Source organism: Dipodomys merriami, unplaced genomic scaffold (assembly GCF_024711535.1).
Source record: "Dipodomys merriami isolate MVZ:Mamm:240054 unplaced genomic scaffold, mDipMer1.0.p SCAF_8, whole genome shotgun sequence".
NCBI classification, from domain to species: domain Eukaryota; kingdom Metazoa; phylum Chordata; class Mammalia; order Rodentia; family Heteromyidae; genus Dipodomys; species Dipodomys merriami.
In genome coordinates, this window is record NW_027206401.1 from 39104499 (window position 1) to 39129481 (window position 24983).

Below are 24983 nucleotides of genomic sequence, written 5' to 3' on the forward strand. Positions count from 1 at the left end.
TGGGCTTCACACCATCTAACATTTAGAAGGAGGGTTGTGCTTCGTATACATTGTCAGTGACACACACACACACACACACACACACACACACACACACACACACACACACACCACCTACCTACCTACCTAGTATTATATCTATTCCTTTTCTAGTTTCCAAATTGTTCTACTTATGCTCTTATAACATGGTGATCTTCATCTACTAAAAAAGTGATAGAGCTTATTCCTTCTAAGATCAAGTTCATTAACAGTTGTATTATGAAATTGTTCAAGCATACAAAGGAGAAGAGAATGGTACAGCATACATGCATATGCACGTCTCCATATTTAAAACTTATCCAAGATATTGCTATATTTGCTTATATGTCTCCCCTCAAATCACAAGTATCAGGTATGCTTTCAACTTGCACAGAATGTAAGATAAAAAAAATACTTTCACAAGCCCAAATGATGATCACAGCTCCAAATTAATAACTCTCTTCTAGTACACAATGCCCAGTCCATAATCAGACTTCTCTAGTCATCCAAAAAAAGAAGAAACTAGGTAGGGGTTTATCCAAATCAGAATCAAAATAAGGGTTCTATCATATGCATTTAAAACCCATGAGGCTATATGTATTGAAAGAAAAAAAGAGGAAGTTTACCACCAAAAAAAATACAAGAAAGAGAGAGGAAGCAGCAGAGGGGAAGAAACAATTTTTCATCAGACATTAAAGTTGCTGGGCCACAAGCCCCTTAAACTAGCAACTGAAAGGGAAGAATTGGTTATGGATTCCATTTGTATGAATGGTGTAGCACTGATATATTTGATGAGTATGTTTACTTTGGTGTAAAAAAAAATAAAAAAAACTGCTATCTTAGATGAATATCATTTTTACAGAATCCCATCTCATTCATGTGGAAGAAATTCTAGGACATCATTTTGGGACTCCTACTTAACCAACAGAGGTGACAATCCTGTTCCAAAGCCCTGTCCTTTGTTTATTGGAGTGGTTGCTTTTCTTGTTTGCTGTTGTTGATGGTGGTGCTGGGTCTTCCTTCACTGTTCCACTGACTCCTTCCTCTGCTGACTTTCACACTTTAGGAGACATTAAAGAGGCAACTTTCTTTAACCCAAATTTACAGACGCCATCTGGAGAAAAACATTGCAGTTTTTACTGTCGCAGGACCTGGCTGAGACAGGATGGCAAAGGGCTGCCTGCCTCGTCTGGGGCCAATGGGGGCGAATCTCTCCTGGTGGCTGTAGCTCCTCCCTATTGTGTTCACAGCCCATCACAAGAATGTCCAATCACTCTGATGGTTGGGGCATTTCCATTTACAATGACTAAGTAAACTCGTGCTTCCTAAAGCTCTTTGAGATCCTAGTTTGGTTCACACACTGCATCAGTGCTGACTTTTCGTGGGACACATCTTGGAAGGGTGGTTTTTGGACATAAATAACTATGCTAATAAATTTACAGAAAGAAAAACTCTACAAAGCATTTCACCCTTCTGACAGTAGCCCCTACAGCACTGACACCGCTGCCCCACCATGTCTTAACGATAACATTGATTTGATGTGAATCCATCTCTCTGCAGCCACATATTCTCCTGAAGGCCAATAGCAAGACTGACCCTGTCACCACCATAGTTGTAAGAGAGGATGAAACGCTGTTTTGTGCCACCAAGTTTTAAGGTGGTTTGTTATGTGGCAGTAGATGACTGACACAAATTGCTTTTCAGACTTGATTGCCTTGGTTAGACCCTCAAGAGCAATATGAGTGACAGCAGCAAACAATTAGCAAAGTCTATAGTGGATTTTGGAACTTGAAATCTGCTTAGTAGGTATGCGTGGAATAAGTACAAAGCTGCTGGCGCTTACACTCTCCATTACATATAATATTTTTGTGCCAGTCCTGCGGTGTGAACTCAGGGCCTATGCACTGTCCTTGAGCTTCTTTTGCTTAAGGCTAGAACTCTACCACTTAAGTCACAGTTCTATTCCCAGCCTTAGAATGGTTAATTGGAGATGAGAATCTAAGAGACTTTCCTACCTGTGCTGGCTTCAAACCATAAAAACCTCACATCTCAGCCTCCTGAGTAGCTAGGATTACAGGTGTGAGCCACTGGTACCCGGCATTACTTATAATATTAAGAATTTTAAACAACCATTATAGAGGGAATACCTAAAGGACACAAAATTGATATTGAATATGTTACACTTAGGGATAAAATGTCTTGAAGTATCATTAAAGTCCAGGGAGAAAAGTGCCTAATATCATTATTCACTATTGTTTTTGGAAGATTCTAACCAGTAAAATAACATTGAATATGAGGTAGGAAGCATTGACTCACACCAAAAAGCTACAAGGGGAGCTATGGTTCAAGTAAAAAGACTCAGGAACAGCACCAAGGCTCTGAGTTCAAGCCCCAGTATCAGCAGAAACACACACACACACACACACACACACACACACACACACACACACACACACACACACACATCTTCTACAGATCATACAAATGAACCCCTCGCCTTCGAAGCAGGTAGATCATTGATGTAAAAAAATCCTGTACAAAAAAAAAATCCTGTATATTGATCTTGTATTTAAAGAATCCCATAGACTCCACTCCCAAATTACTCAAGCTGATTCAAAACTTTGGCAAAGTAGCAGGGTATAAAATTAACCCTCAAAAATCAATGGCTTTCATCATAACTCTCATCCCAAAACCAGGCAGGGACTCATCAAAGAAAGAGAACTATAGACCCATTTCTTTGATGAACATTGATGCAAAACTTCTCAACAAAATTTTGGCCAATCGACTTCAACAATTCATCCAAAAAATCATAAACCACGATCAAACAGGATTCATTTCAGGAATGCAAACCTGGTTCAATATACACAAATCAATTAATATAATTCATCACATCAGCAAGAGCAAGGATAAGAGCCATATGAGTATCTCAATAGATGCAGAAAAGGCATTGGACAAGATCCAACACCCCTTTATGATGAAGGTTCTGGAAAAACTAGGAATCCATGGAACATTGCTCAATACAATAAAGGCTGTATATGACAAACCTACAGCCAGCATTATACTTAATGATGAAAAACTAAAGCCATTTCCTTTTAACTCAGGAATGAGACAAGGATGTCCACTCTCTCCACTTCTCTTCAATCTAGTATTAGAATGCCTAGCTACAGCAATAAGACAAGATGCAAACATAAAGGGGATCCATAAGGAAAGATGAAGTAAAACTCTCCCTCTTTGCAGATTACATGATTTTGTATTTAAAGAATCCCACGGACTCCACTCCCAAATTACTCCACTCCCAAAACTTTGGCAAAGTAGCAGGTTATAAAATCAACCCTCAAAAATCAATGGCTTTTCTGTATGCCAACAATGAGAAAAGTGTGGCTGAAATCAGGAAAGCAACTCCATTCATAATAGCCCCACAAAAAAATAAAATACCTAGGAATTAACTTAACCAAAGAAGTGAAGGACCTCTATGATGAAAACTTTAAAAACCTGAAAAAGGACATCAAAACAGACCTTAGAAAGTGGAAAAACCTCCCATGCTCCTGGATTGAAGGATCAGCATTGTGAAAATGGCAATACTTCCCAAGGCTATCTACAAATTTAATGCAATACTTATCAATATTCCAACCTCATTCTTCAAGCAAATAGAAGATACAGTCCAAAAATTCATATGGAACAATAAAAGACCCTGAATAGCAAAAACGATCCTTAACAGAAAGAACTCTACTACAAAGCCATAGTAATCCAAACAGCTTGGTACTAGCACAAGAGCAGACCTCAGGACCAATGGAATAGAATTAAAAACCCAGAAATGAACCCACAGACCTATAGCCATCTAATCTTCAATAAGGGAGCTTAAAAAAAATAGAATGGAAGAAAGACAGTCGTAAAACGAACTTTACAATTTAGGCAGGGGTGGAGGGGGTAATGTAATTGTGGAGGTGGGAGGGAAGGGATCGTAGGGGGAAAACAAAGGAGGAAGCAACAATGCTTGATAAAAAAAAATGAACTCATTGCCTTGCTTAGGTGATTGTAATCCCTCTGTACAGTATTTTCACAATAAAAACTTATTTAAAAAAAGAAAGACAGCTTCTTCAGTAAATGGTACTGGAAAAATTGGTTAATCACTTGTAGAAAACTAAAGCTAGATCCTTATATATCACCCTACACCAGCATCAACTCCAAATGGATCAAAGACCTCAGAGTCAAAGCAGACACCCTGAAAACATTACAGGATGGAATAGGAGAAACCCTAGGTCTCGTTGGCACAGGCCAAAATTTTCTTAACAGAGACCCAGAAACACAACAAATCAAAGAAAGGTTGAACAAATGGGATTTGCATGAAATTGCAGAGCTTCTGCATGGCAAAGGACATAGCTAGCAAGATCAATAGAAAGCCTACAGATTGGAAGAAGATTTTCACTAACCATATAACGAACAAGGGTCTCATATCTAACATATACTTGAAACTCAAAAAATTAAATCCCCAAACAACAAATCCTCAAAGAAACAACTGTCCAATAAATAAATGGTCTAAAGACTTTAAAGAGAAACTTCTCTGAAGAGGAAATAAGAATGGCCAATAGACACGTGCAGAAATGCTCAACCTCTCTAGCCATAAAAGAAATGCAAATCAAAACAACATTGAGATACCACCTCACCCCAGTTAGAATGGCTGTAATCAAGAACTCTAATAACAACAGATGCTAGAGGGGAGTATAAACTTGTTCAACCACTTTGGAAAGTAGTATGGAGGCTCCTCAAAAGACTCCACATAGAGCTCCCCTATGACCAAGCTATCCCACTTTTGGGCATTTACCCAAATGTTCACAAACAAGACCACACTAAAGCTATCAGCACGACTATGTTTATTGCAGCTTTATTTACCATAGCTAAGATATGAAGCCAACCCAGATGTCCCTCAGTAGATGAATGGATCAAGAAAATGTGGTATATATACAAAATGGAATTCTATGCCTCCATCAGAAAGAATGACATTGCCCCATTTGTTAGGAAATGGAAAGACTTGGAAAGAATTATATTAAGTGAAGTATGCCAGGCCCAAATAACAGAGGTCCCATGGTTTCCCTTATTTGCAATAATTAGTATATATCTGAGACAAGGTCAGATAAGTTGATGTTAGGTGAAATGAACCCCAAGATAAGGACATGTGTTTTTTTTTCTTTCTTTCTCTGGTTTCTAACATATTTATAAGGTACCACGTGATTTTTTTTGTTGCTTTGTATGTCCCTCCCCCACGGTATAATTTGATGTTGCTATAATTTGGGGAGCGGAAGGGAAAAACAAATTGTTTAAATAGGGATACAGGTTGACCCATTGTAACAATGAAATGTACAAGACGCTATGTGGAAAAACAAACTTTATAATAGGAGGGGGGAGGGGGAATGTAGTTGTGGAGATGGGAGGGAAGGGATGGTAGGGGAAAAACAGAGGAGGCAACAATGCTTGATAAGAAATGTACTCATTACCTTGCTCATGTGATTGTAACCCCTTTGTACAGTATTTTCACAATAAAAAAACTTATTTTTAAAAATCTTGTACAGTTTTAAAATATACCATGCATATGAGAGCAGGAGTGTCAGATATAGAGTCTTAGGGTGTCTGACAGTATACAAACTTTCAGATGTTCACTTGTACCCCTGGCCACTTGAAATATTTCCTTTCTGTTTATAAATATGTCAAGTACTGCCTTCTGTTGCTTTTATCATGTACAGCTGTTAAGTTAAGGCCAGTTTCAGAAAATGGCACTACAGGGTGCAGAGGACTGCATTCAGACTTTATCAACCATCTGGAGGACTGAGCTGCTTTGAGCCCCTATTTGGCTCTATTTGCTTTCGACACAGTAGCAAGTGTCTGGTGAGTGTCCCTGGGCACAGGTGTGACAGAGATGCTCACACCTACCAACACCAATGCCTCTGAGAAAGCTCGGTCTTTGCTGTAGCCATGTGTGGAAACATCAAGTGAACCTCACTTTTAGCCTGTTCAACAAAGATTTACAGAAATTGTTATAGAGACTTAACTATAGATCACAGCTGTTGTTGATGGAAATTTCCTCACAGGGGCTGGGGGCCGTAGCTCAATGGTAGAGCACCTGCCAAGTAAGGTTGAGGCTGAGAAATGGGGTAGGTGGGAGGAGGGAGAACGCTGAAAAAGCCAACAGGTCAAGGTGCACTGTACACATACATGGACATGTTGAATGGAAACCCCTTTGAACAACCATTGGAAGTTGATTATTATTAATTATTACTAATGATAACAGTTTTCTTCAGCACATCCCATTTTCTTATTTCATAATGGCCAGGAAACTTCTTCAGAAAGTTTTGAGTGTATAGTCTAGAGCTTTCCATAAAAAGAATTACAACACCTTTTCATTCAAGAAATTCTGATTCCTCCTAACAGAAATGAGTCAGGTAGTGTGGTACTTTTCACTCTAGCAATCAGAGTAGTTCATCAGAGGAACAAAATAACCATGATAGTGATATGCTTTCATTCCTCTTCCTAAATAATGCACATGTGCCCATAGAACTTGCCTTTTCTAGTGCCAGTTAGAAGTGCATACATATTTCAATGAGTAGCTTTATGTATAAGTCCTTTTCCTGCTAATTTGTATGATTTCCTTACAACTATCCCCCAAAATAAAATGACTAACGACTATTTTTTTTAAAAATCCAAGTCTCTTGATATGTGTTTTCAAATTGCTTTTGAAGAGAATGATGAAAGGAGTGACACTGAATAAGATGCATTAAACTCACAGGCTGCCATGTTGAATTGAAACCCTTTTGCACAACTACTTAAAGGTGATGAATTACCCAGGAACACTCAGGGATTGGAAGCAGGGCACCAAACTGACACAAGAAATGTCTATCTAATACTGAGGAGCCTAGCAGAACACTACTGAGAGGTTGCCAGAAATTCTTTCTACCTATTTCCAGAACTTTACCACTTATTAACAAGACAGTCTCATGAAATGATAAGAGTGCTGACCATGCTTGCTACAAAGCACCATTCTTTTCCTCTCTCTCTCAACCCAACTCAGGGGAAAGCGCTTGGGACACAGCCTAGATCCCCCGAGGAGGAGCCCTTCCTGCCTCTGCAGTTCTTTTTCTTTTTAATCTTTTTTATTACCTTCAAGTCGTTGTGCAAAGGAATTGCCCATGTCAACATTCTCACCCCACTTCCACCCACTAGTTCCCTTGCTTTTCATAATTCTGTGGTACATGCAGTGAATTCTTGACTGCATTCTCTCTACCTTCCCCTTCATTTGTCTCCCCCTCTCTCTTTGGCCCCACCCCGCCTCTTGCATGTCCCCATTTCCTGTTCCTGTTGCTGATGGTGTTGAGTTTTGATGTAGTCTTTCTACAAGATGATACTAGTTCAGCTCTCCATCTTCTGCCACCATCATTTCATGACAGGCTTGTTCTCTCTCAACCCAGCCCGTGCATGGCCGCCTACCCAGCACCTCTTGCATCAAGGGTTTCACATGATGAATCTGCCCGTTTGCTGTCCTGCAGCCTGGAGTCTCTTCTCTCTTTCTGGTTTTCTCTTCCCACAGGTGCTGCTTTCTGTGTCTTCGGGTCTGAATGGCACTGTCCAGCAGGGGTATGTGCACATGTGTAGTGATGGACATACTGTGTTGTGAGTTCACAATGGAGAAATCTCAACTCTGGGGTGACAGCTCCAAATAGATACTAGTTCAAAGGAAGGAAATACATGACGTAGCTGACTAGAGAATGTTTGACTCTTTCTAAAACCACAATTTTCAATGGATCTCTGCTTCCTGTTATATCCCAAGTCAAAAACTAAGTAAGCCACATGATGCTCAAAACACCTCTTCCCAGATCTATCTTGGGGCTCTGGAGTGATTCTGAAGTGGGGGGCTTGGAAGTCACCGTAACTTGTGGTTTGGGTTACTTCATGCTCAGGTAACATCCGTCCACAGGTACAAATGATTAGGATCAACTATTTCTTTAAGCATGATGAGGCTAAGATGGAAGTCTTCCCTTCCCAAGAACAAGGACATGGGAGCTGGGACCCAATGGGAGCTAAGGATCACTGCTCAACACATTCAGACAAGAGGGAACGTGCATATGCAGATGTTCACTCACATCCTCAGAACCCATTTGCCTCTTTCTTGTCTAATCAGGAGACCAAGGATGGGAGCACACTGCATCCCATGTCCCCATGCTAACTCTCCCTGTCAAAATTGGCCTAGTTATGCTGTCTTGTCAACTTCTCATGCCCTGAGACTACCTACAACATTCTTATTTATCCGGGTACTTGCTTCCTCTCAGCCTCCCCTATAGAAGACAGAAATGTGTGTTTTTAGCTCTGTGTCTTCTATACTTTTCATTCTCCTTCAAGGAAGAAGAAGAAGAAGGATAAATGCAAAGGAAGACTAGATGGAAGATAGGCAAAAGAACAATGACAGAACAAATGAAAGAATCCTTCTCCTCTAGGGGCCATTTCTCCATCAACACACGCTCCCATCTGTAAATCACCGAAGTTCTCTGAACTCTATATTCTCTCAATTTAATATTGTATTTCCTTTCCCTTCAAACCAAGCGCTCTAAGTCTCCTGTTGCTTAAAACCTATTAACACCTTTTTCTTAGGTATTTTTTTTATCAGTTGTGGGGCCTGAACTCTGGGACTGGATGCTGCCTCTCAGCTCTTCAGCTCAAGGCTAACACTCTACCACTTGAGCCACAGTGCCACTTCCAGCTTTTTCTGTGGTGCTGAGGAGTCAAACCCAGGGCCTCATACATGCAAGGCAAGCACTCTACCACTGAGCCACCTTCCCAGCCCCCTTACATATTTTTATTTTACTAATTTGGTTGAAAAATTAACAAATGTATTGCACTTTAGTGTGCATTTTCCCAGAGTTTTTATTTTAAGACACATGTACTATATTTGTCTTTTTTAATAGCAAGCTATGTTTATTATACTATAACTTTTCTTTTTTTAACAGGGTGTTGAAAAATATCTTAAGACACCAGATACACAGCTTGATGCCTCTCTTTTTAATAGCTGCATAATATTCCATAGCATGAATGTACTATATTTTATTCAATCCTCTTGATGGACATCCAAGTTGAATCCAGATTTCCACTATTACAACCATATTGCAATAAACTAACCCATACATATGTCCTCACATACACACTCCTTTATTTATGCTGCATGTATTCCCTAATCAGCATTAAACTTGTTATAATTAATGTTTTGCCCACTCTTGCTAGTCCAGTCACGCCACTATGCAGATGTCACCCTCTAAAACCTTACTAACCCCCTCGTCCCCTGCCATTCTGATGCAATGATAGTTAAATAGAACCAAAATTGGCCATTTTTGTGAATTGGATAAGTACATTGTATCTAAAGTCAACGGAAGCCAAAGAGATATTTTCGAAAATTGAATGGTCTGAGATTTTACTTTTGACTGCAAGCTAATAAATGAGTCTCCTGCTGTCTCATATTTTGGTAGAAACACAAGACTCTTATGTTCAAAAGAATTATTATAACGATGTATGGCAAATGGCACACATTATCATTCATCTTTGCCCCACATTCCCTGGGGCAACACAAAGCCCCCAGTGGGTGATGCCCACACACAGTGAGGAATCCAGGCTTCAGATCCCTGGAGCTTCTTATAATAGCTGTCAACAAACCTGCCTGAACGTTGCTCCACCCCCAACAGAAGCCGTCCCTATGATACTATAACACTCCATAGAAAAACACTAACTTTATCTTCTACGTCTTTTTCACTACACAAATATCCTGGAAATATCAATCAGTCCTTCTTCTCACGGAACATTTGAGTACCTGAAAAGTTCCTCCAGCAAGAGTTTCCTAGTCTTTCTGTCTGTCTCTCTCTCTCTGTGTCTCTCTGTGTCTGTCTCTGTCTCTGTCTCTCTCTCACTCTCCTTCAAACTAGGTAGCTAGTTTGATAGAGCAAAAGCCTATTTGATTTATGAAGCACACAGATAAAGAAATAAAATTCCAGACAATGGAGGATGGCTGGATCTACTTCTAGAAACAACCCTCTGGTCACGTGTCCACATCACTCTAGAGAAAGCCAAAATGAAAAAGAACAGGACTACTACATTGATTCAGGAGATTAGGTTTTCGTCATGACCATCATGAGTTAGGTGGTAGCTCTCTAAAAAGGCATATCCACTTTCTAATTTCTAGAGCAAGTGGATTTTACTCCATTTGGAAGGAATGCTCTTTGTTGATATTAAACTAAGTCCTAGACTTCAGAACTGAGAGGATAATTCTATTCTTTTAAATTTGTGGCTATTTGTCATGGCAGCCATGCGATAATTCCTGCCACATTTATTCTGAACATGACTATCTCTGCTCCTGTGCCCTAGGATTCTAGGACCCTGGAAATCTCAGAAGACTGTCCTGGCATTTTCAAGTCCCCCAAACCCTGAGGACCTCACACTTTGCTTCTGTGGTACCATGCCTTCTCTCTAGTATCCTCCTTTTATTAATCTTGGAGTTGTCTTAGGCACAGCTAGCTGATCTCCATGCATATTTTTCAGTAATGCCTTTAACTGTGTGCGCACCCCAATACCAGAGCTTGAACTCAGTGTGTCTTTTAGCTATTTTGCTCAAGGTTGGTACTCTACCACTTGAGTCAAAACCTCACTTCTGGCTTCTTCTAATTTTTTTTGTTGATTAACGAGATAAAGAGACTCAGACTTTCCTGCTCAGGCTGGCTTTGAACCCCAATACTCACATCTCAATCCTCCTAGGACTACAGGTATGAGCCACTGGCACCCAGTTCAAATTCCCTGAGATTTTTACAACAAGCTGTTAGAAGGTTTTTCTTGGTTTGTGTCGACCTATCATTTTTTACTAACTCAAAATGCCTTCTTTATTTCCTTCCTTCTCTGTAATCTTTGCTTTCTGACCAAGAAAGATTTTTTCTTCTTAATGTCTTTATCAGTCCCTTGTCATAAGATGGATGGTTCTACATCTGCCAAAGTAAATCCTGCCTGTCTTTCTCTTCCCTACAAAAGACAATTCCCACTTACAAGCAAGCTATGCATCAGTTTCATCCCTAATCTACTTCTAAACTCAATGTATTTGCATGCTGTCTGACTTCCACTTGATACATCTCATTTTGTCTTCTTCTAAGATTTCTTCCACCATAAACCATTTTTCCTTTGTGGCATGAGCCAAACCATCCCCCTTCACCTATACTAACTCCAACATTTCAAAACACTCTTATTATTGCACTCTATTCTACCAGGCTTCCATGTTCAGAGAATGAGAATGTGGGAGTTTTTCATTTTTGGCCATCCAAGCAGTCAGAAGCAGCTGCACCCATTGTTCCAAGGGCCCAACTACTGTTCAAGCTAGTAGCAAAGACCTAAGGCTCATCCAAAGGATGCTGAGGTGTTTAGTTTTGTTTTGTTTTGTTTTGTTTTCAAGCATATGAAATGCGAAAGTTATCAGGTCCTGGAGACTTCCACTCAGATTTCAAAGAAAATCTTTGGAAGGTAGACAATATGTATCTAAGTTGGGTTTCCTACAGGCAGTCTCTGACGCGATGCTGTGTGAAATTTTAAGGGTGAAGTCAATCATTAATTGGAGACCATAGAAAGTTAAAGATATCTAAGAAGTAGAACGTCTGCCAAGAAAAAATCACAGTCAAGGAGTGGAACCAGCAGGCCAGGGCTGCCACTAGTAAGTCTTTAAAGGCAAGGTTGCCAAGGCCCTGTGGAGTTCACATCACAGCACCACATGCCCAAATCCTAGAGATGCAGCTACAGGATTCCATGTTTACTTCGCTGCTGTTGTTTTTGTTATTTTCTCTTGTTTTGGTCTGATCCTTCCTTGTCATGCTATTTCTCTCTTTTGGAATAAGAACATGCACTCTCTGACTGAAAGTTATGTAACGTTCTTTTTTATGTTTATTCATTTTTTTAATTGTGAAAATATTGTACAGAGGGATTACAATTACATGGGCAAGATAATGAGTACATTTCTTATCAAGCATTATAGCCTCCTCCTTTGTTTCCCCTTCCCATCCCTTCCCATCCTCCCCCTGCCCCCCACCCAATCTTCCCCGACCTCACCCCCCCCTCCGCGCACCAAAGTTGTAAAGTTCGTTTTTGACGTAACAACTTGTATGTCTCATTGTTGCAATAGGTCCACCAGTATCCCTATTTAAACAATTTGTTTTTCCCCTTCCCCTCCACAAATTATACCAACATCAAATACAGTGAAAGCAAGGGTTATACTGTGGGGGGAGGGACATACAAAACAACAAAGAAATAATCTTATAAATGTGTTAGAAACAATCTCATGAAAGAAAAAAACATATGAATACATATCTTGGGGTTCATTTCCCTAACATCACCTTATCTGACCTTTTCTGCTTGACTCAGACATATACTAGATATTGCAAATAAGGGAAACCATGGGACCTATGTTTCTTTGGGCCTGGCTTACTTCACTTAATATGTTTTTCCAAGTCTTTCCATTTCCTAACAAATGGGGCAATGTCATTCTTTCTGATGGAGGCATAGAATTCCATTGTGTATATATACCACATTTTCTTGATCCATTCATCTACTGAGGGGCATCTGGGTTGGTTCCATATCTTAGCTATAGTAAATAGTGCTGCAATAAACATAGTCGTGCTGGTAGCTTTAGTGTGGTCTTGTTTGTAAACATTTGGGTAAATGTCCAAAAGTGGGATTGCTGAGTCATAGGGGAGCTCTATGTGGAGTCTTTTGAGGAACCTCCATACTGCTTTCCAAAGTGGTTGAACAAGTTTACACTCCCACCAACAATGAAGTAAGGTTCCCTTCTGTCCACATCCCCTCCAGCATATGTTGTTACTAGAGTTCTTGATGATAGCCATTCTAACTGGGTGAGGTGGTATCTCAATGTTGTTTTGATTTGCATTTCTTTTATGGTTAGAGAGGTTGAGCATTTCTGCACGTGTCTATTGGCCATCCTTCTTTCCTCTTCAGAGAAGTTTCTCTTTAAGTCTTTAGTTCACTTATTTATTGGTCTTAATTTACAGAGGCTTATAAATGATAGTTTGCTGTGGGTCCCAGAAGATACTTTGGCCTTAAACTTTAAGCAATGTTGGAATCATTAAGATTTGGGGAGCTCTTGGCGGTGGACTGAATGCATTTTGTTTTGTGAAATGAGCCTTTAGGAGGTCAAAGTTAAAGTATTATAGCTTGTATATGAAGTGTTGTCAGTATGATTAGCATTTAGACACCAGCTGGTGGTGCTATTTTGGAAAGTGGTAGAAATATAATAAGTGGGAGCTATCTATTGGAAGTCGATCACTGTGGGTAATTGCTTAGGAGTAGCTTGTCTCTGGTCCTTCCTGATCCTCTCTCTGCTTCCTGTCCACCATGAGGTATGCCTCTGGCATAGGCTCCTGCCACTGTGGTATTCTGCTTTATCACAGGCCCTGGATGTAACCAAGGGCTATGGATTGAACCCATAATCTAAAATGAATGTTTTCCATTTAAATTAGCCAGGAATTTTGTCCCTATGATGCAAAGTCAATAACATAAGTCTGTGGTCAACTCCTTTCTACCTCTATTTATATTTGTGCAATAGATATATATATATATAGGTATATGTGTGTGTATATATATATATATATATATATATATATATATATATAAACTTTTAAAACCATATGTTGAAGGCTACAGACATGACCAGAGCATACTTACTTAGAGGCCCTGGGTTTAATCTCAAAATAAATAAATACATACAGAAATATGTAAATTAATTACATATTGAAATAGAATACCTTTCCAGTTGACTTGCTTGTTCCTTCTTGGTGAACCTCAAATTGTGTAGAATCACAAATATAATTTGGAATTAAATCCATTTTATATGCAAATGTTGTGAAAATTTCAAATTATTAATTAATTTAGTCACACAGCAATTGGATTGCAAAGCTATCTTAAAATCCCCAATGACAATTGCTTTTAGTTAAAAAGGCATGTGCTCATCTCTCTGGGCAGACATTTGTTAAGTACAGAAAAGCATCATTCCCTTGTGAGATAGAAACAAAGGATGAGATTTAACATTACTTATGAGATGAAAAGTATTTATTAAATACACATTAGCAAAATCAATGTTAGAGCTTCTGTAGGTATTTGCTATGTTTTTTAAATTCCAGATTCACAAAGTTGTAAAAAACAATCCATGTAGCAGTTAGCTACATGTATTAGTTAGAGTATTGAAAACATTTATAAGTAAAAACCAAAATCACTATACATGTAAAAGGTTTTCTTGATGAGAGTTTGTGTAAGGCAGAGTACTCTAGAGAAATAAAACCAATAGATTAGTACAGATGTTTAGGAAAGGATTTATTATGAGAGGATGGTTCGTGTAATTATAGAGGCTGAGAAGTCCCACAATCTGCCATCTGTAAACCAGAGGCTCAGGAAGCCTGGTGGTCTGGTTCCAAACCTTCAGGCTTGAGAAACAAGGGAGGCCAGTGGTTCAAGTTCAAGTCCAAGTCTGAATGCAAAGGACCAATAACCAGAAGTGCCAGTGTCCAACTGCAGGAGAATATGGGGTCCCCACACAGAGAACAAAGTTGACTTTGCTCTACCTTCAGGCCTTCCAAAGATTGGATATGGATTTCCTGAAACAAAGAGACTGATCCTCTTTGCTATGTCCACCAGCTCAAATTTCTAGGCTGTTTCAAAAACACTGCCACACACACGCACCTGGGAATAATGGGCTGTCCTTTAGCACAGTCAGGTTGACATATAAAGTGAACAATCACTGACAAAAGCCTACTTTGGCCAATTCAGGGGAAATTGAACTGGCAGCACTTTGTGACCTGGGTGGGAAAGGTCTGTAGCATAGAGATCTGTAATTATCCTAGGCTAGAGCATCTAATTAAGGTCTTGAGCTAAAGCAGGACCTCTCTGTAAATCTCACTGTTATCACCAACTTGAGCCCTAGGAATAAAAAGCCCCATGAACTTAAATGATTTTGCAAGAGGAGAAAGAAATCATAAGAGGCATAAGAAACTACCTGTTACCATCTATTGAAACATATGAACGTTTTAAAATCTCATTGCAATAGAAATCTACTATTCTGGCATTCAGATAGAATATGACATGATTAAATATATATATACACATATATAGTATGTATGAAATGTGTATGTATGTATAGTTCCCTATACATACATAAGATTATACACATGAAAGTAATATATTTGCAAAATAAATTGGTTAATAAGTCAGTATCTGTATGTATATTTCTTCTAAAAGTTTTAATAAAAGTTTTATTGTAAAGATACTGTACAGAGGGGTTACAGTTACATGGGTAAGGTAATGAGTACATTTCCTATGGAACATTGTTGCTCCCTCCTTTGTTTTTCCCCTACTCTCCCTCCTCCCTGCAAAGTTGTAAAGTTCATTTTCAACATAGTGTCTTGTATATCTCATTGTTACAATGGGTCAGCCTGTATCCTTGTTTCAGCATTTTGTTATTTCCCTTCCCCTCCCCAAATTAGAAAAATGTATATACAAGATATAGAGCACCAGAATCAAATACAATGACAACAGGGGTTATACCAGGGGGGAAGAAAATACAAAAGAAACAAAAAAAATCATGTAGTACATTAAAAACAACAGCAACAAAGAAAAAACCTCCTGTGTCCCTATCTTGGTGTTCATTTTACTTAGCATCATTAAGGAGGCCTTTTAATTCTATAGCTATATAAATAAAACATCACTGTAGCTAAAAACACAGAAATGGATTCATTATATAGATTGGATATAACATCAGACTCACTAAATATGACACTACTTCCAAATTGCTTTGATTTTTTTTATAAAAAGAAAAATGAGCTTGAGATAAATGATAGTAAAAATAAAAATAGGATGAAAAATAATTAGAAATTTGAAAAAAAGTGGTTGCTAGAGAGAAGAGGTATATTTTAAAATAATCTCATGTCTAGTTATTAAAGTGGATGTATTATATAGCAATTGGGAACATGTTTCTAATCAAATGAAATTCTATTTATAGGTAGCCAAGTTCATGTGCCTGCATGTATTTTCATATTTTAGAACAATACTATCCTAGCTAGTAAAACCAGAAATAAGAAAACTGAAATTATTCCATGAAACATGTTCCTATTAGGTTTACCTTTCTATCTAGCCACTAATTCATGAGCTAACCCTTACCTTCAATTATCTAATTTGGAGATTTTTTAAATAATAACTACTTACTAAATACTAATAAAGTTCAAGCTCCTGATATATTTTTGTTTGTTTTGTTTTGTTTTCTGTACAAGACCTTGTACCTGCTAAAAAACAAAGCCTTTATTGCTGAGCCATATCCTTAACCCTTGGTGATGATCGTTGTTGTTGAGTTTGGGTGGAATATTGTCTTGTTTTTGTTTTTTGTAGAAAAAAATTTTTAACTTCTCTATTAGATGAATAGTATCACCCACAATGTATGGATGAGGAAACAAAGGCTAAGGAAAGTAGCTGACCTGGATGAATCTGGGGTTCAAGTCAGTCTTTGTCCTAAATGCTATGTAAGTCAATGTGGCCTCTAGACCAGCTGTCTCATGAAATGAAACCCCCGTGATTCTCTCAAAGCGTCTAGGAGAAAAATGATGATGACCAGCAACTCTCCATGCTGGGTCAATTCTAACAAGTTTCAGAAAGTATTGAATCTCATTGTTCTGCACAGTCCACTCTCATCCCATGTATCACTGACCCCAGGCCTGGCTTGACAGCCAAGGCTTCTGCAGATCCTCCACCCCACTCCCCACTGCATCACTGTCCACTGAACACAACTGCAAACACAACGGGTGTGACAGGTACTGCTAAGCAGAAATACTTCAATATAAAGCATCCACTGGCCCTTCAAACATTCATACGCATTCAAATCAGGAATCTCAAAGTCAAGTGGCCTTGAAGTCCAAGAAGATAATAAAAATGATTGAAGAAGCCAGATGTGCACAGTAGGGAATTGACACTGGATGAAACTCAATAGGGAGACAGCTCTGAGGTGATCACTTCCATGAAGCTGCCATGATCCTTCTGATTGAGAGCTAAGAGGAAGAAGATGTTATTAGAGCCCCAGGGGCTGGGCCTGGAAGCAGAATCTTGAACAACATGAGCAGAAGTTAAAACTACAGAGAAGAGGGCTGGGAATGTGGCTCAGTGGTAGAGTGCTTGCCTTGTATGCATGAAGCCCTGGGTTCGATTCCTCAGCACCATATAAGCAGAAAAAGCTGGAAATGGCTTTGTGGCTCAAGTGGTAGAGCGCTAGCCTTGAGCTGAAGAGATGAGGGACAGTTCTCAGGCCCAGAGTTCAGGCCCCATGACTAACAACCAAAAAAAAAAAAAAAAAAATGACAGAGAAGACACAACCAATGGCTTCGTTTCTTAACAGCATACAAGCAAATGGCAAAATACAACCATTTTCATTTAATATATGATGCATTTGTTTTTTTAAACTGGATGAAAATCTGAACTATAGGAAATCCATTAATCATACATTAAAATAAGGCTCACCTACATCTTCAAAAGTGTTTCAAGCTGAACTAGCTATGGTGCTATAAGCCTATAAATCCTATCATATAGGAGGCTAAGGCAGGAGAATCACAAGTTCAAGGCCAATGTGAGCTATATAGCAATTTCCAGAAGACAGTGGACTGCATAGTAAGACCTTGTCTACAATATAAAGCAATATCTTCCACATTGCTTATCACAATTTCCAAATGGACTTTGACTGTTGCTTTTACAGTGAATACCACTGATCAAGCTTTTGAGCAATAAATGTCATATTAATTAGTTTATGTTAATGAAGCATGGCCAAGACAGAGAAAGTAGAAATTATGTTTGCTAAGGTCTATTGAGTTGGAAATCAAAAAGCTTATTAGCAGGTATTTTCAAATTTCACATCACATGAATGATATCATTCAATATCTTTTCCTAAGAATAAAAATCACCTACTTAGTGTTTTTTTCCTTGCCTTAAAGAATAGTAAAAGCAATTTTTTCCTAAATTACTCCTCTCACGAATGTTCACTTTCTAACAATAGCCCTCTAAGTACAGGCTGCTTCGTCAAACCACCATTTCATAGCTTTCCAATTTTTAAGTACATTTTGGTTTATTGAAATAAAAAGTCCTTCACAGGTGCATTGGAATTCTGCCTAATAGAATAAGAACTTGGACAGGAATCATCTAATTACGTTTGTCATCAACAAGATTCTAGAAGGGCTAGACATTCACAATGAAGAAACGCTGAAATTGAGCACCTACTCATAAATTTAAGGAATTTATATTAAATGACTACTTGAATCTGTAGGTCTTAGCTAATAGTTTTGGAAGTTCACTTTTGGAAGCAAATGATTGGATGACATTTATATGACTTAATAAAGTCATAATTATGGTATTTTCAATGGCAACAATGTATGTCCAAATTCAAATTCCCTTTAGAGCATACATTTTAGGATACAATATTTCAATAAGATAACTTAGTAAAGATGCTTCATTTGACCTAATCAAGGCAAATTCTCAAGCGATGCTAGTGGTTCTTCTGAAGCCATACATCTTCCTAACACTTCTGTAGCCCCTAGATAGACTTCCTCTGTATGCAAGATTCATGGCTCAGTATCTCCTGCCTGATGGGAAAGCCTGTCTCTCTACTGGATGTGATCAGTCAAGATAACACTGCTGAAAGTGAAAGTGTATGTTGGAGAACACTGGTGTTTCCCAGTGTCAACAGGTATTCTACATCAAGTGTAGTCCAAAAAAATGAGAAAAATCAACTGCTGAAGCTAATAAAGCTAAACAAGATTACATGATCCTCCTAAAACCTCTCAGGGAATTTAATATGCTAATGTGCACTGTGAATCTTTACAAAGAATATAATTGCCTTCATTTATTGAGTATTAGGCAAATTGCTGTAGAAACATATTTGGGCATATGATGCCTTTGGGCCCTCTTCAGGAAGGCTCAGTTTCATAATGCGGGATGAAGAAGTTCACAAACATGGTGGAAATTATGGAGGAGATATACTAAGTTAAGAGACCATGGGAAGAATGATGGGAATGGAGGTAAATGGTGGTAAATCAGGACTAGTAAAGACAAGTGATACCATTTCCTTACTCTTTACTACACTCAGTAGTTTGTGTCTTGGCCTAATCAGAACTCTCCGCATAACTTGGGTGTTATATCATCTGCACTTTAAAGGTATCAGGGGCTCTTAAAGGAGAAGTGGATTCCCCATGATCACACAGCTCACAAGCAATGACCTGGAAAATAGAACTATATGTTTAAGCTCTAGGTTGCCTTCTTCTGTGTGATACACTGCCTGCCAGGAAAATAAAACAAATCAAAACAGAATAACAAGAAGAACAGGAATAAAATAGTAGCCCCCTACTCATCATCTTTTCAAGAAAGAAGAAAGGAAGAAAGAAAGAAAAAGAAAGAGAGAGGGGGAGAGAGGGAGAGAGAAAGGGAGGAAGAAGGAAGGCAGGAAGGCAGGAAGGCAGGAAGGAAGGAAGGAAGGAAGGAAGGAAGGAAGGAAGGAAGAAAGGAAGGAAGGAAGGAAGGAAAAAAGGGACAGAGTACTCCCCTGTGACGGATTGACCCCCACCCTATTGTCCCAGGCCCATACAGAAGCCAGGCAAAATCTCAGGTATATGTGAACTTGTTTGAAGTGCAGGCAGGACAATCCACCCAAGCCCAGCTGTAAACATCCCATTGTGGTCCAACTGAAAGGCCCCCACCTTCCTTGACCTAGTGGCTTTTTCATTAACCTCTGCCTCCTTGCTCGGACCTCCTATAAAACCCAGCTTCCGTCCCAGCTCCCTGACACAACCTCCAAACCCGCAGGAAGGCCTGTGCCCCTCCCTGTTCCTCCATAAACAGTCCTTGCCTGTTGGTGATGGAGTCCGGCCTATTCCTTTTCCATTCTCCTCCATTTTCCTAACACCCTGCAGGCCTATTTTCAAGGAACTGTTGTTCTAAGGAAGCAAGTATTTCTCAAAAACAAACAAGCTAGTCATGGCTGATAACCATTTTTCATGCCTTCCCTTCAGGGCCCTCCTGTCCGTGTTTTCAGGGATGCTGGTTAAAACCAAGACCCTGTAGATCTTAGAGTATATAGATGGCATCTATGCCTTGTGGTCCAGTGGTGTGTTAGAGCTGGTGTTTGCCAGCTCAAGACAGTAGCCCCAGTTTTCATTCAGCAGTGTGAGGCTGCTCACTTGAAATCGGTCCTGGTGTATTTTCACCAGGGAAATCACCATCAGTGACAAGCACAGATTTCGTATTTCATTTGTTTCTGGAGAGCTAGTTTATTCATATATCATTTATTAGGTATGAACCAAAGTATGTAAGTAGAAAATTATTTTAAAAATTGGCATGACTTCTAGCTACACAAAAAGCACAGTAATTACCCTTAATATCAAGTTCATACCATAGTGTATGGGTAGCTGATGAGAAGAGCAGAATCATGTATGAAAGATTAGGCTATCTTTTGCTATTTTCCAATAGGCTGAATAATGGAGATTAAAGCAAAGATTTTTACCTGAACAGCCAAGAGTCTCTCACCTCACCCCATTTTGTCATAATACTACCAGGACCTATAGGGTCAGAGTTATTTGCTCTTGCCCTCAGCATTGTGCAAATGTGACTATGTTTCATTTCTTTTTCCTTCACATATCAGTGAATCTCAAGCTACAGTCCTGATTCTCCCAAACTTACAGAAACAGCAGAAAGGATACAGAAATGCCACGGGCTATTTTCAGTGCTCAAAAGGTTTAACATAATAAATTAAATCTCAATAAAACCACAGAAGCTAGGAAATCCTCAAATTTTTTTAAAGTTGTTTTGTGATGTTATTGTCTTTTGGTTTACATTAATGCAATTTAATCCAATCAAGGGTTTTTTTTGGTCTTCTCAAAGTTTCCAATTTTCTAGTTGAAATTTGGGGAAATTTTTTTAATTGGACAGTATGCTAATAATAGAATAAATGATTGAGTGAGAGATAATCTACATAGACTCAGGTAAAAGATGAGGAACCATTGAACACATAACAATATTTGAAATATAAAACTTGTTCTTCCAATAAATTAGAATCATCCTGAATATCAGACACTAGCATAGGAAAGAGCAAATGATACCTCTCTCTTATGATCAGCATCTTGATAACAGGCCCTTCATACTGGATGTCTTACTTTAGGAGTAGGGAGTGATGACTGACTTTATACAGAACCTTTTCACAAAGCACAAAGGAAATACTACTCAGTATAACTCTCAGATCCACCTCCCTTCATCAATCATGTTTCAGTGAACTATCCATAAATTTCATTGAGGACAATACAAGAATAGCTATGCTGTTGCTTAAAGAAATACCAGTATGAGATTCTCCCCAGCTCTCATGTGCAGGATGTTCTAAATATTTTCTCCAAAGACCACTGGAGTCACAACTGAAGACATGAGAACAAAAAATTGTCTCTGCAAGGCAAAATTTACTTCTGTGCAGAAGGATGCACCATTACCAAGCAAACACACACACAGCAGGCAGCTGGCTCCCTATTTATCACTAAAGCAGCCCTACCCCTTTGGTCAGATTGGCAGAGCTCAGGTTCACAATCTGCTCTCAGTTTGCTAGTTTGAAGAATATAGGATTTATTTCCATCAAGTGATTACAGAAAGACTTTGAGATAAGATTAACAGTCTTAATTATTCACACCCTCTGCTACTTTCTTTACTTGCTGATACTATTTTAGGAAAGTAGGATAATCAACAAGAACCAAGCCACCAGGTCAAATCAGGAACTTTTAAGAAAAACAATTCTCAAGAGATTGACAGAAAGCTAGTAATATACCTTGATAGAAAAGAGAGCTTTTCTCATGATAAGTGATCAGCAGATGGAGCCCTTTGCTAGTCCTACAATCCCTCTGAGCCCTGCTTTTATCAATCACACAAAATAGATACATCATTAGAAATATCTCATCACCATAGTTAACATAAAAGCAGTCAAGGAACTATGTTGGCAGGAAAATTAAGATGAGTTTTCTTAGGAATACAGACAGTATTTTTTGGATTTGCCATAATAGTCTCTGATGTATGAATATGATACTTTGAAGCATTCAGTCTATATGTATTACTAGAAATTACTAGAAACCTGTTTTCTCTACATAAATCAATCCAATGTTCCTCTCATCAGACTGAAGGGAAACTTAATAGTGTGTGTGTGTGTGTGTGTGTGTGTGTGTGTGTGTGTGTGTTTGTGTTGGTCAATGGGCTTGAACTCAGGGCCTATACACTGTCCCTGAGCTTTTTTGCTCAAGCCTAGTGCTCTACCGCTTGAGCCACACTTCCACTTCTGGTCTGCTGGGTAATTGGAGATAAGAATCTCATGCACTTTCCTGTTGTGCTGGCTTTGAATCTTGATCCTCAGACCTCAACTTCCTGAGTAGTTAGGATTATAAGCATGAGCCACTAGTGCCCAGCAATAAAACGTATTTAACCCTCTAATTCAGAGTCTTGTAAAGGCTCCAGAGCTCAGGCAGCTTCAAGAGCAAAGACAGGAAGAGTGTATTTCTAGTCACTCCCCAACTAGCCAAGTTACACATATGTTGTCTCTGATGCTTCTAAAGTAAATGTGAATTCCAGAAGCTGTTCATGAAATATAAATTATACAGACATTCACACAGTAAGACCAGAGGAAGATATTCTTAGGAGAGGATCACAAGGCTCGATAGCTGTGTACATAGGATCACGTAAAATGATGTTTATAAAAATGAACTCCAAGAAATGGGAATGAGGTTTCTTGTTATTTTGCCTTTTATTTTGTTTTCTTTCTCCTTGGTCACTGTTTCATTTCTGTACATTTTGTCTTGTATTTAAGTTTATCTGTTTGGGGGAGATTATGGGGGAGCACAGAAATGTTGGGACAAAGGGTAAACAAATGCAGTAGTGATACTCACTAGAAACTATGTTTAAAATGAACTATACAACTTGTGGAGGAAGGGATCAAGAGGAAAACACTGGGAGAAATTGAGGGTAGACGTGACACTGTTCAAAGAGAAATTAACTCATTACCTGACTTACATAACTGTAACCCCTCTGTACTTTACCTTTACAATAATGATAAAATGTAATAAATATTAACTCCTCTGAAGATCTAAAAAAAAAAACTATATATCAATACAAATTCCAGGAAATGAAAACAGGTTGTTGTTGTTGTTAACGTTGGTATTGTTGTTTGTTTTCGCTTTGGGGTATTTTTTTAGGGAGTCAAAAAGGAGCACAGAGTGGAGAGAGGATAGATGAACAAATGCAGTTATACTATTTAATATACAATATGCAAAACATGAACTATGCAACGTGTGGGCAGGGACAGGAGGGGAAGCTGGGGAAAACCTCAGGAAAGGTTTCATTGTCCAGAAAGAATTGCACTTATTACTTGGCTTATGGAATAATAACCCCTCTGTACAACACCTTAATAATAACAAAAAATTTTAATAAAAAAATTTGGTCAGTCATGGCTGTGTGAACTCTGGGCCTGAGCGCTGTCCCTCAGTAGTTCAGCTCAAGGCTACTGCTCTACCACTTGAGCCACAGAGCCACTTCCAGCTTTCTGGTTGTTTATTGGAGATAAGAGTCTCACAGACTTCTCTGCCCTGGCTGGCTTTGAACCGCGATCCTTAGATCTCAGCATCCTGAGTAGCTAGGCTTACAGGCGTGAGCCATTGGTGCCCAGACAATAAAATTATTTTTAAGGACTTCGATGTGCTACTTCCCTAGCAAATATGTGCCTCTGAGTTCAAATCCCATTACTGCCCAAAGGAAAAAAAAATCAAGCTAAAATGTGCTCTTTATGTAGTATGGGATTTTTTTTAATGAAGAAGTAATTCTTTCTTTTTAATTGTGAAAATACTATACAGAGGGGTTACAATTACATAGGCAAGATAATGAGTACATTTCCCATCAAGCATTATTGCCTCCTCCTTTGTTTCCCCTTCTTATCCCTTCCCATCTCCCCTCCCCCCCAACTTTCCCCACCAAATCTGTATCCCTATTTAAACGATTTGTTTTCCCTTCTTCTCCACAGATTATACCAACATCAAACACAGTGAAATCAGGGGTTATACTGTGGGGGAGGGACATACAAAGCAACAAAGAAATCATCTTATAAATGTGTTAGAAACAATCGCATGAAAGAAAAAAAAACCATTTGAATACTTATCTTGGGGTTCATTTCACCTAACATCAACTTATCTGACCTTTTCTGCTTGTCTCAGACATATACTAGTTATTGCAAATAAGGGAAACCATGGGACCTATGTTTCTTTGGGCCTGGCTTACTTCACTTAATATGTTTTTCCAAGTCTTTCCATTTCCTAACAAATGGGGCAATGTGATTCTTTCTGATGGAGGCATAGAATTCCATTGTGTATATACACCACATTTTCTTGATCCATTCATCTACTGAGGGGCATCTGGGTTTGTTCCATCTCTTAGCCATGGTAAATAATGCTGCAATAAACATAGTTGTGCTGGTAGCTTTAGTATGGCCTTATTTGTGATCATTTGGGTAAATGCCCAAAAGTGGGATTGCTGGGTCATAGGGGAGCTCTATGTGGAGTCTTTTGAGGAATCTCCATACTACTTTCCAAAGTGGTTGAACAAATTTACATTCCCACCAACAATGCAGTAAGGTTCCCTTCTGTCCACATCTCCTCCAGCATCTGTTGTTATTAGAGTTCTTGATGATAGCCATTCTAACTGGGATGATGAAATAGTCATTCTTAGCCCTCCTTTTTAACCTTTCCTTCCTAAGAGCAGGATTCCTCCAGAATAAACATTCTCTCCTATGCTGGGTAAAGAATTAGTTGAGTTGAATAGTAAGGCAACAACCCAACAGCAGTCTCAGCTGGCATGAAAACTCAGGG